The 13,106-nt window shown below is 44.2% G+C and overlaps 1 long non-coding RNA gene across 6 annotated transcripts in view; it reads right to left on the bottom strand.

Annotated features, from left to right (window-relative positions):
- The window catches only part of LOC307185418, a 1,072,281-nt gene that overhangs the window by 997,889 nt on the left and 61,286 nt on the right, over positions 1-13,106 (bottom strand). For 3 of the 6 annotated variants that reach the window (XR_013828049.1, XR_013828053.1, XR_013828054.1), the window contains exon 1: positions 7,457-7,532. The exons of 2 other annotated variants lie outside the window; for them this stretch is intronic. This is a non-coding gene — a long non-coding RNA (uncharacterized lncRNA). Of the gene's footprint in view, positions 1-7,456; positions 7,533-13,106 lie in introns of those variants that run through there. One more of the 6 variants, XR_013828055.1, reaches the window with a different exon arrangement.

Consider the following 13,106-nt stretch of genomic DNA (forward strand, 5'->3'; position numbering starts at 1 on the left):
AACGCAGCAGTGATAGGATTGGAGAGGTTCGGTGAGCAAATGAAGACCCTTTGAAGTCATATTGCATGGTACCCATTACACGGGTTTCAACTACCCAGGTTTTAGGTATTCTTCCTTCAGCTAAAACATGCATGTGGAACCCAGAGTATGATCAACCATGTGATTGGGAGACGTGTTCAAATATGTCTCAGTTTTCCTCCCCTGGTACTCGGGTGCAACATTCCAGACGCTTTACTAACACTCTCCCCACTTGGAGAGTCAGCGCCTTTAACCTCCTGTTTGGCCCAGTTTGCAATTTCTGCGGAAGACGAACAGGAATAGCGAGAACCAATGAGAGGCTAGCTGGAGGTGTTTGGACGGGAAAATTTAACTCTCATTTCCCACCAGGAAGAGGAATTAACCAAAGGCTCAGCATGCCGGGCCGGAACCAGATTAGGGCCTGAAGCCATCCTGCAGTGTTGCGGCCAGGTCACAAGAAAGCGAGTTGAAGAAAGGAGCTCAGGGGCACTGTAATTCACAAACCTGCAGAGTTATAAATGACAGCTATCGTCCAAAAATAGACTGAAGTAAGGCTGCCAAGAGGACTTGAAAGCGGGGCAGAATTGCAGGAAACCGATTTCAGGAGGTAGACTGGAATTGCATTGAAAGCATAGGAAAAGAGGCAGAACGTCCACAATGATTCACTTGGCCAAAAAGGGCGTATGCGTTTTTTCCTGAATATATTCAGGAAAAAACGCATAGGCCCTTTTTGGCCAACCAAGCAAGCTTGCAAAGGAAATCTGCACTACAATGAAGTCTCACTTCCCCCCGGTCAAAAGGGCCATCTGAAAAAAGTGTAAAATACATAAAGGCAGCACAGGCCATGGAGAACTGGGAGCCTTGTTATGCTGATGGGCGGGATGTAAATTGCCAACAACCACTCGGGAGAAGTGTATGGTGTTTCCTGAAACATCTGAAAAACAAAGCAACAGAGCCTAGGGCACTTCCACTTATGGTCCTATAGCTTAGGGAAATTAAAATCAAAAAGACACAGCCACCCCAAAGTTTGGGACGCCTCCGTTTACAAGAAACTCGTTTTCCGTACAAGTTCAATATCACAGAAAGTGAAAAATGGATAAAGAACTTGTGGTACTTACGTACAATGCAGTATCACTCAGCAATGAAATCTATGTCATCAGGCCCATAGCAGCATAATGAGTGGATTCAGGTACGATGATTCTAACTGAAATAAGTCACACAGAAAAAGAAACATCATAAGATATCAGTAATACACAGAATGTAAACTTGGCTACACAGGAACTGAATTCCAAAACAGAACAGGGTCTCAAATTTAGAAAACCAACTTATGCTTGCTTAAGGGGAAAGGTGAGTTGGGGTGCTGCATAAAACCAGAGATTGAAATGAGCACAGATAAAGTTCCTTAAGCCAAATATGGAATAGACAAGAGCTACTCCTTGCTCAACGAAGTGGACTCAACACCGCATATTAAACGCCTAAGAATGTACCTGACTAGTAAGTATCTTAAAACCTATGGATTGCTATGTCTCCAAAAGAGAATCAAGCATGTGTACAGGGGCATAAACGCAGCAGTGATAGGATTGGAGAGGTTCGGTGAGCAAATGAAGACCCTTTGAAGTCATATTGCATGGTACCCATTCCACGGGTTTCAACTACCCAGGTTTAAGGTATTCTTCCTTCAGCTAAAACATGCATGTGGAACCTAGAGTATGATCAACCATGTGATCGGGAGACATGTTCAAATATGTCTCAGTTTTTGTACCCTGGTACTCGGGTGCAACATTCCTGACGCTTTACTAACACTCTCCCGACTTGGAGAGTCAGTCCCTTTAACCTCCTGTTTGGCCCAGTTTGCAATTTCTGCGGAAGATGAACAGGAATAGCGAGAACCAATGAGAGGCTAGCTGGAGGTGTCTGGACGGGCAAATTTAACTCTCATTTCCCACCAGGAAGAGGAATTAAACAAAGGCTCAGCGTGCAGTGCCGGAACCAGATTAGGGCCTGAAGCCATCCTGCGGTGTTGCGGCCAGCTCAAAAGAAAGCGAGTTGAAGAAAGGAGCTCAGGGGCACTGTAATTCACAAACCTGCAGAGTTATAAATGACAGCTATCGTCCAAAAATATACTGAAGTAAGGCTGCCAAGAGGACTTGAAAGCGGGGCAGAATTGCAGGAAACCGATTTCAGGAGGTAGACTGGAATTGCATTGAAAGCATAGGAAAAGAGGCAGAACGTCCACAATGATGCACTTGGCCAAAAAGGGCGTATGCGTTTTTTCCTGAATATATTCAGGAAAAAACGCATACGCCCTTTTTGGCCAACCAAGCAAGCTTGCAAAGGAAATCTGCACTACAATGAAGTCTCACTTCTCCCCGGTCAAAAGGGCCATCTGAAAAAAGTGTAAAATCCAGAAAGGCAGGACAGGCCATGGAGAACTGGGAGCCTTGTTATGCTGATGGGCGGGATGTAAATTGCCAACAGACACTCGGGAGAAGTGTATGGTGTTTCCTGAAACATCTAAAAAACAAAGCAACAGAGCCTAGGGCACTGCCACTTATGGTCCTATAGCTTAGGGAAATTAAAATCAAAAAGACACAGCCACCCCAAAGTTTGGGACGCCTCTGTTTACAAGAACCTCGTTTACAGTACAAGTTCAACATCGCAGAAAATGAAAAATGGAGAAAGAAGTTGTGGTATTTACTTACAAAGCAATATCACTCAGCAATGAAATCTATGTCATCAGGCCCGTAGCAGCATAATGAGTGGATTCAGGTATGATGATTCTAACTGAAATAAGTCACACAGAAAAAGAAACATCATAAGATATCACTAATACACGGAATGTAAACTTGGCTACAGAGGAACTGAATTCCAAAACAGAACAGGGTCTCAAATTTAGAAAACCAACTTATGCTTGCTTAAGGGGAAAGGTGAGTTGGGGTGCTGCATAAAACCAGAAATTGAAATGAGCACAGATAAAGTTCCTTAAGCCAAATATGGAATAGACAAGAGCTACTCCTTGCTCAACGAAATGGACTCAACACCCCATATTAAACGCCTAAGAATGTACCTGACTAGTAAGTATCTTAAAACCTATGGATTGCTATGTCTCCAAAAGAGAATCAAGCGTGTGTACAGGGGCATAAATGCAGCAGTGATAGGATTGGAGAGGTTCGGTGAGCAAATGAAGACCCTTTGAAGACATATTGCATGGAACCCATTCCACGGGTCTCAACTCTCCAGGTTTAAGGTATTCTTCCTTCAGCTAAAACATGCATGTGGAACCCAGAGTATGATCAACTGTGTGAACGGGAGAAGTGTTCAAATATGTCTCAGTTTTCCTCCCCTGGTACTCGGGTGCAACATTCCAGACGCTTTACTAACACTCTCCCCACTTGGAGAGTCAGCGCCTTTAACCTCCTGTTTGGCCCAGTTTGCAATTTCTGCAGAAGATGAACAGGAATAGCGAGAACCAATGAGAGACTGGCTGGAGGTGTTTGGACGGGCAAATTTCACTCTCATTTCTCACAAGGAAGAGGAATTAACCAAAGGCTCAGCGTGCCATGCCGGAACCAGATTAGGGCCTGAAGCCATCCTGCGGTGTTGCGGCCAGGTCACAAGAAAGCGAGTTGAAGAAAGGAGCTCAGGGGCACTGTAATTCACAAACCTGCAGAGTTATAAATGACAGCTATCGTCCAAAAATAGACTGAAGTAAGGCTGCCAAGAGGACTTGAAAGCGGGGCAGAATTGCAGGAAACCGATTTCAGGAGGTAGACTGGAATTGCATTGAAAGCATAGGAAAAGAGGCAGAACGTCCACAATGATGCACTTGGCCAAAAAGGGCGTATGCGTTTTTTCCTGAATATATTCAGGAAAAAACGCATACGCCCTTTTTGGCCAACCAAGCAAGCTTGCAAAGGAAATCTGCACTACAATGAAGTCTCACTTCCCCCCGGTCAAAAGGGCCATCTGAAAAAAGTGTAAAATCCAGAAAGGCAGGACAGGCCATGGAGAACTGGGAACCTTGTTATGCTGATGGGCGGGATGTAAATTGCCAACAGACACTCGGGAGAAGTGTATGGTGTTTCCTGAAACATCTAAAAAACAAAGCAACAGAGCCTAGGGCACTTCCACTTATGGTCCTATAACTTAGGGAAATTAAAATCAAAAAGACACAGCCATCCCAAAGTTTGGGACGCCTCTGTTTACAAGAACCTCGTTTACCGTACAAGTTCAATATCACAGAAAGTGAAAAATGGATAAAGAACTTGTGGTACTTACGTACAATGCAGTATCACTCAGCAATGAAATCTATGTCATCAGGCCCGTAGCAGCATAATGAGTGGATTCAGGTACGATGATTCTAACTGAAATAAGTCACACAGAAAAAGAAACATCATAAGATATCACTAATACACGGAATGTAAACTTGGCTACAGAGGAACTGAATTCCAAAACAGAATAGGGTCTCAAATTTAGAAAACCAACTTATGCTTGCTTAAGGGGAAAGGTGAGTTGTGGTGCTGCATAAAACCAGAGATTGAAATGAGCACAGATAAAGTTCCTTAAGCCAAATATGGAATAGACAAGAGCTACTCCTTGCTCAACGAAATGGACTCAACACCCCATATTAAACGCCTAAGAATGTACCTGACTAGTAAGTATCTTAAAACCTATGGATTGTTATGTCTCCAAAAGAGAATCAAGCGTGTGTACAGGGGCATAAACGCAGCAGTGATAGGATTGGAGAGGTTCGGTGAGCAAATGAAGACCCTTTGGAGACATATTGCATGGTACCCATTCCACGGGTCTCAACTCTCCAGGTTTAAGGCATTCTTCCTTCAGCTAAAACATGCATGTGGAACCCAGAGTATGATCAACCGTGTGAACGGGAGACGTGTTCAAATATGTCTCAGTTTTCCTCCCCTGGTACTCGGGTGCAACATTCCAGACGCTTTACTAACACTCTCCCAACTTGGAGAGTCAGCGCCTTTAACCTCCTGTTTGGCCCAGTTTGCAATTTCTGCGGAAGATGAACAGGAATAGCGAGAACCAATGAGAGGCTAGCTGGAGGTGTCTGGACGGGCAAATTTAACTCTCATTTCCCACCAGGAAGAGGAAATAACCAAAGGCTCAGAGTGCCGTGCCGGAACCAGATTAGGGTCTGAAGCCATCCTGCGGTGTTGCGGCCAGCTCAAAAGAAAGCGAGTTGAGGAAAGGAGCTCAGGGGCCCTGTAATTCACAAACCTGCAGAGTTATAAATGACAGCTATCGTCCAAAAATAGACTGAAGTAAGGCTGCCAAGAGGACTTGAAAGCGGGGCAGAATTGCAGGAAACCGATTTCAGGAGGTAGACTGGAATTGCATTGAAAGCATAGGAAAAGAGGCAGAACGTCCACAATGATGCACTTGGCCAAAAAGGGCGTATGCGTATTTTCCTGAATATATTCAGGAAAACACGCATACGCCCTTTTTGGCCAACCAAGCAAGCTTGCAAAGGAAATCTGCACTACAATGAAGTCTCACTTCCCCCCGGTCAAAAGGGCCATCTGAAAAAAGTGTAAAATCCAGAAAGGCAGCACAGGCCATGGAGAACTGGGAGCCTTGTTATGCTGATGGGCGGGATGTAAATTGCCAACAGACACTCGGGAGAAGTGTATGGTGTTTCCTGAAACATCTAAAAAACAAAGCAACAGAGCCTAGGGCACTTCCACTTATGGTCCTATAGCTTAGGGAAATTACAATCAAAAAGACACAGCCACCCCAAAGTTTGGGACGCCTCTGTTTACAAGAACCTCGTTTACCGTACAAGTTCAATATCACAGAAAGTGAAAAATGGATAAAGAACTTGTGGTACTTACGTACAATGCAGTATCACTCAGCAATGAAATCTATGTCATCAGGCCCGTAGCAGCATAATGAGTGGATTCAGGTACGATGATTCTAACTGAAATAAGTCACACAGAAAAAGAAACATCGTAAGATATCAGTAATACACGGAATGTAAACTTGGCTACAGAGGAACTGAATTCCGAAACAGAACAGGGTCTCAAATTTAGAAAACCAACTTATGCTTGCTTAAGGGGAAAGGTGAGTTGGGGTGCTGCATAAAACCAGAGATTGAAATGAGCACAGATAAAGTTCCTTAAGCCAAATATGGAATAGACAAGAGCTACTCCTTGCTCAACGAAATGGACTCAACACCCCATATTAAACGCCTAAGAATGTACCTGACTAGTAAGTATCTTAAAACCTATGGATTGCTATGTCTCCAAAAGAGAATCAAGCATGTGTACAGGGGCATAAACGCAGCAGTGATAGGATTGGAGAGGTTTGGTGAGCAAATGAAAACCCTTTGAAGTCATATTGCATGGTACCCATTACACAGGTCTCAACTCTCCAGGTTTAAGGTATTCTTCCTTCAGCTAAAACATGCATGTGGAACCCAGAGTATGATCAACTGTGTGAATGGGAGACGTGTTCAAATATGTCTCAGTTTTCCTCCCCTGGTACTCGGGTGCAACATTCCAGACGCTTTACTAACACTCTCCCCACTTGGAGAGTCAGCGCCTTTAACCTCCTGTTTGGCCCAGTTTGCAATTTCTGCGGAAGATGAACAGGAATAGCGAGAACCAATGAGAGACTAGCTGGAGGTGTCTGGACGGGCAAATTTAACTCTCATTTCCCACCAGGAAGAGGAAATAACCAAAGGCTCAGCGTGTCGTGCCGGAACCAGATTAGGGCCTGAAGCCATCCTGCGGTGTTGCGGCAAGCTCAAAAGAAAGCGAGTTGAGGAAAGGAGCTCAGGGGCACTGTAATTCACAAACCTGCAGAGTTATAAATGACAGCTATCGTCCAAAAATAGACTGAAGTAAGGCTGCCAAGAGGACTTGAAAGCGGGGCAGAATTGCAGGAAACCGATTTCAGGAGGTAGACTGGAATTGCATTGAAAGCATAGGAAAAGAGGCAGAACGTCCACAATGATGCACTTGGCCAAAAAGGGCGTATGCGATTTTCCCTGAATATATTCAGGAAAAAACGCATACGCCCTTTTTGGCCAACCAAGCAAACTTGCAAAGTAAATCTGCTCTACAATGAAATCTAACTTCCCCCCGGTCAAAAGGGCCATCTGAAAAAAGTGTAAAATCCAGAAAGGCAGGACAGGCCATGGAGAACTGGGAGCCTTGTTATGCTGATGGGCGGGATGTAAATTGCCAACAGACACTCGGGAGAAGTGTATGGTGTTTCCTGAAACATCTAAAAAACAAAGCAACAGAGCCTAGGGCACTTCCACTTATGGTCCTATAGCTTAGGGAAATTAAAATCAAAAAGACACAGCCACCCCAAAGTTTGGGACGCCTCCGTTTACAAGAACCTCATTTACCGTACAAGTTCAATATCACAGAAAGTGAAAAATGGATAAAGAACTTGTGGTACTTACGTACAATGCAGTATCACTCAGCAATGAAATCTCTGTCATCAGGCCCGTAGCAGCATAATGAGTGGATTCAGGTACGATGATTCTAACTGAAATAAGTCACACAGAAAAAGAAACATCATAAGATATCAGTAATACACGGAATGTAAACTTGGCTACACAGGAACTGAATTACAGAACAGAACAGGGTCTCAAATTCAGAAAACCAACTTATGCTTGCTTAAGGGGAAAGGTGAGTTGGGGTGCTGCATAAAACCAGAGATTGAAATGAGCACAGATAAAGTTCCTTAAGCCAAATATGGAATAGACAAGAGCTACTCCTTGCTCAACGAAACGGACACAACACCCCATATTAAACGCCTAAGAATGTACCTGATTAGTAAGTATCTTAAAACCTATGGATTGCTATGTCTCCAAAAGAGAATCAAGCGTGTGTACAGGGGCATAAACGCAGCAGTGATAGGATTGGAGAGGTTCGGTGAGCAAATGAAGACCCTTTGAAGTCATATTGCATGGTACCCATTACACAGGTCTCAACTCTCCAGGTTTAAGGTATTCTTCCTTCAGCTAAAACATGCATGTGGAACCTAGAGTATGATCAACCGTGTGAACGGGAGACGTGTTCAAATATGTCTCAGTTTTCCTCCCCTGGTACTCGGGTGCAACATTCCAGACGCTTTACTAACACTCTCCCCACTTGGAGAGTCAGCGCCTTTAACCTCCTGTTTGGCCCAGTTTGCAATTTCTGCGGAAGATGAACAGGAATAGCGAGAACCAATGAGAGACTAGCTGGAGGTGTCTGGACGGGCAAATTTAACTCTCATTTCCCACCAGGAAGAGGAAATAACCAAAGGCTCAGCGTGCCGTGCCGGAACCAGATTAGGGCCTGAAGCCATCCTGCGGTGTTGCGGCCAGATCAAAAGAAAGTGAGTTGAGGAAAGGAGCTCAGGGGCACTGTAATTCACAAACCTGCAGAGTTATAAATGACAGCTATCGTCCAAAAATATACTGAAGTAAGTCTGCCAAGAGGACTTGAAAGTGGGGCAGAATTGCAGGAAACCGATTTCAGGAGGTAGACTGGAATTGCATTGAAAGCATAGGAAAAGAGGCAGAACGTCCACAATGATGCACTTGGCCAAAAAGGGCGTATGCGTTTTTTCCTGAATATATTCAGGAAAAAACGCATACTCCCTTTTTGGCCAACCAAGCAAGCTTGCAAAGGAAATCTGCACTACAATGAAGTCTCACTTCCCCCCGGTCAAAAGGGCCATCTGAAAAAAGTGTAAAATCCAGAAAGGCAGGACAGGCCATGGAGAACTGGGAGCCTTGTTATGCTGATGGGCAGGATGTAAATTGCCAACAGACACTCGGGAGAAGTGTATGGTGTTTCCTGAAACATCTAAAAAACAAAGCAACAGAGCCTAGGGCACTTCCACTTATGGTCCTATAGCTTAGGGAAATTAAAATCAAAAAGACACAGCCACCCCAAAGTTTGGGACGCCTCTGTTTACAAGAACCTCGTTTACAGTACAAGTTCAACATCGCAGAATGTGAAAAATGGATAAAGAAGTTGTGGTATTTACTTACAAAGCAATATCACTCAGCATTGAAATCTATGTCATCAGGCCCTTAGCAGCACAATGAGTGGATTCAGGTATGATGATTCTAACTGAAATAAGTCACACAGAAAAAGAAACATCATAAGATATCAGTAATACACGGAATGTAAACTTGGCTACACAGGAACTGAATTCCAAAACAGAACAGGGTCTCAAATTTAGAAAACCAACTTATGCTTGCTTAAGGAGAAAGGTGAGTTGGGGTGCTGCATAAAACCAGAGATCGAAATGAGCACAGATAAAGTTCCTTAAGCCAAATATGGAATAGACAAGAGCTACTCCTTGCTCAACGAAATGGACTCAACACCCCATATTAAACGCCTAAGAATGTACCTGACCAGTAAGTATCTTAAAACCTATGGATTGCTATGTCTCCAAAAGAGAATCAAGCGTGTGTACAGGGACATAAACGCAGCAGTGATAGGATTGGAGAGGTTCGGTGAGCAAATGAAGACCCTTTGAAGACATATTGCATGGTACCCATTCCACGGGTCTCAACTCTCCAGGTTTAAGGTATTCTTCCTTCAGCTAAAACATGCATGTGGAACCCAGAGTATGATCAACCGTGTGAACGGGAGACGTGTTCAAATATGTCTCAGTTTTCCTCCCCTGGTACTCGGGTGCAACATTCCAGACGCTTTACTAACACTCTCCCCACTTAGAGAGTCAGAGCCTTTAACCTCCTGTTTAACCCAATTTGCAATTTCTGCGGAAGATGAACAGGAATAGCGAGAACCAATGAGAGACTAGCTGGAGGTGTCTGGACGGGCAAATTTAACTCTCATTTCCCACCAGGAAGAGGAATTAACCAAAGGCTCAGCGTGCCGTGCCGGAACCAGATTAGGGCCTGAAGCCATCCTGCGGTGTTGCGGCCAGCTCACAAGAAAGCGAGTTGAAGAAAGGAGCTCAGGGGCACTGTAATTCACAAACCTGCAGAGTTATAAATGACAGCTATCGTCCAAAAATATACTGACGTAAGGCTGCCAAGAGGACTTGAAAGCGGGGCAGAATTGCAGGAAACCGATTTCAGGAGGTAGACTGGAATTGCATTGAAAGCATAGGAAAAGAGGCAGAACGTCCACAATGATGCACTTGGCCAAAAAGGGCGTATGCGTTTTTTCCTGAATATATTCAGGAAAAAACGCATACGCCCTTTTTGGCCAACCAAGGAAGCTTGCAAAGGAAATCTGCACTACAATGAAGTCTCACTTCCCCCCGGTCAAAAGGGCCATCTGAAAAAAGTGTAAAATCCAGAAAGGCAGGACAGGCCATGGAGAACTGGGAGCCTTGTTATGCTGATGGGCGGGATGTAAATTGCCAACAGACACTCGGGAGAAGTGTATGGTGTTTCCTGAAACATCTAAAAAACAAAGCAACAGAGCCTAGGGCACTTCCACTTATGGTCCTATAGGTTAGGGAAATTAAAATCAAAAAGACACAGCCACCCCAAAGTTTGGGACGCCTCTGTTTACAAGAACCTCGTTTACCGTACAAGTTCAATATCACAGAAAGTGAAAAATGGATAAAGAACTTGTGGTACTTACGTACAATGCAGTATCACTCAGCAATGAAATCTATGTCATCAGGCCCGTAGCAGCATAATGAGTGGATTCAGGTACGATGATTCTAACTGAAATAAGTCACACAGAAAAAGAAACATCATAAGATATCACTAATACACGGAATGTAAACTTGGCTACAGAGGAACTGAATTCCAAAACAGAATAGGGTCTCAAATTTAGAAAACCAACTTATGCTTGCTTAAGGGGAAAGGTGAGTTGTGGTGCTGCATAAAACCAGAGATTGAAATGAGCACAGATAAAGTTCCTTAAGCCAAATATGGAATAGACAAGAGCTACTCCTTGCTCAACGAAATGGACTCAACACCCCATATTAAACGCCTAAGAATGTACCTGACTAGTAAGTATCTTAAAACCTATGGATTGTTATGTCTCCAAAAGAGAATCAAGCGTGTGTACAGGGGCATAAACGCAGCAGTGATAGGATTGGAGAGGTTCGGTGAGCAAATGAAGACCCTTTGAAGACATATTGCATGGTACCCATTCCACGGGTCTCAACTCTCCAGGTTTAAGGCATTCTTCCTTCAGCTAAAACATGCATGTGGAACCCAGAGTATGATCAACCGTGTGAACGGGAGACGTGTTCAAATATGTCTCAGTTTTCCTCCCCTGGTACTCGGGTGCAACATTCCAGACGCTTTACTAACACTCTCCCAACTTGGAGAGTCAGCGCCTTTAACCTCCTGTTTGGCCCAGTTTGCAATTTCTGCGGAAGATGAACAGGAATAGCGAGAACCAATGAGAGGCTAGCTGGAGTTGTCTGGACGGGCAAATTTCACTCTCATTTCCCACCAGGAAGAGGAAATAACCAAAGGCTCAGAGTGCCGTGCCGGAACCAGATTAGGGTCTGAAGCCATCCTGCGGTGTTGCGGCCAGCTCAAAAGAAAGCGAGTTGAGGAAAGGAGCTCAGGGGCCCTGTAATTCGCAAACCTGCAGAGTTATAAATGACAGCTATCGTCCAAAAATAGACTGAAGTAAGGCTGCCAAGAGGACTTGAAAGCGGGGCAGAATTGCAGGAAACCGATTTCAGGAGGTAGACTGGAATTGCATTGAAAGCATAGGAAAAGAGGCAGAACGTCCACAATGATGCACTTGGCCAAAAAGGGCGTATGCGATTTTCCCTGAATATATTCAGGAAAAAACGCATACGCCCTTTTTGGCCAACCAAGCAAACTTGCAAAGTAAATCTGCTCTACAATGAAATCTAACTTCCCCCCGGTCAAAAGGGCCATCTGAAAAAAGTGTAAAATCCAGAAAGGCAGGACAGGCCATGGAGAACTGGGAGCCTTGTTATGCTGATGGGCGGGATGTAAATTGCCAACAGACACTCGGGAGAAGTGTATGGTGTTTCCTGAAACATCTAAAAAACAAAGCAACAGAGCCTAGGGCACTTCCACTTATGGTCCTATAGCTTAGGGAAATTACAATCAAAAAGACACAGCCACCCCAAAGTTTGGGACGCCTCTGTTTACAAGAACCTCGTTTACCGTACAAGTTCAATATCACAGAAAGTGAAAAATGGATAAAGAACTTGTGGTACTTACGTACAATGCAGTATCACTCAGCAATGAAATCTATGTCATCAGGCCCGTAGCAGCATAATGAGTGGATTCAGGTACGATGATTCTAACTGAAATAAGTCACACAGAAAAAGAAACATCATAAGATATCAGTAATACACGGAATGTAAACTTGGCTACAGAGGAACTGAATTCCGAAACAGAACAGGGTCTCAAATTTAGAAAACCAACTTATGCTTGCTTAAGGGGAAAGGTGAGTTGGGGTGCTGCATAAAACCAGAGATTGAAATGAGCACAGATAAAGTTCCTTAAGCCAAATATGGAATAGACAAGAGCTACTCCTTGCTCAACGAAATGGACTCAACACCCCATATTAAACGCCTAAGAATGTACCTGACTAGTAAGTATCTTAAAACCTATGGATTGCTATGTCTCCAAAAGAGAATCAAGCATGTGTACAGGGGCATAAACGCAGCAGTGATAGGATTGGAGAGGTTCGGTGAGCAAATGAAAACCCTTTGAAGTCATATTGCATGGTACCCATTACACAGGTCTCAACTCTCCAGGTTTAAGGTATTCTTCCTTCAGCTAAAACATGCATGTGGAACCCAGAGTATGATCAACCGTGTGAATGGGAGACGTGTTCAAATATGTCTCAGTTTTCCTCCCCTGGTACTCGGGTGCAACATTCCAGACGCTTTACTAACACTCTCCCCACTTGGAGAGTCAGCGCCTTTAACCTCCTGTTTGGCCCAGTTTGCAATTTCTGCGGAAGATGAACAGGAATAGCGAGAACCAATGAGAGACTAGCTGGAGGTGTCTGGACGGGCAAATTTAACTCTCATTTCCCACCAGGAAGAGGAAATAACCAAAGGCTCAGCGTGTCGTGCCGGAACCAGATTAGGGCCTGAAGCCATCCTGCGGTGTTGCGGCA

This window comes from Stenella coeruleoalba, assembly GCF_951394435.1.
Source record: "Stenella coeruleoalba genome assembly, chromosome: 4".
Classification (NCBI taxonomy): Eukaryota; Metazoa; Chordata; class Mammalia; order Artiodactyla; family Delphinidae; genus Stenella; species Stenella coeruleoalba.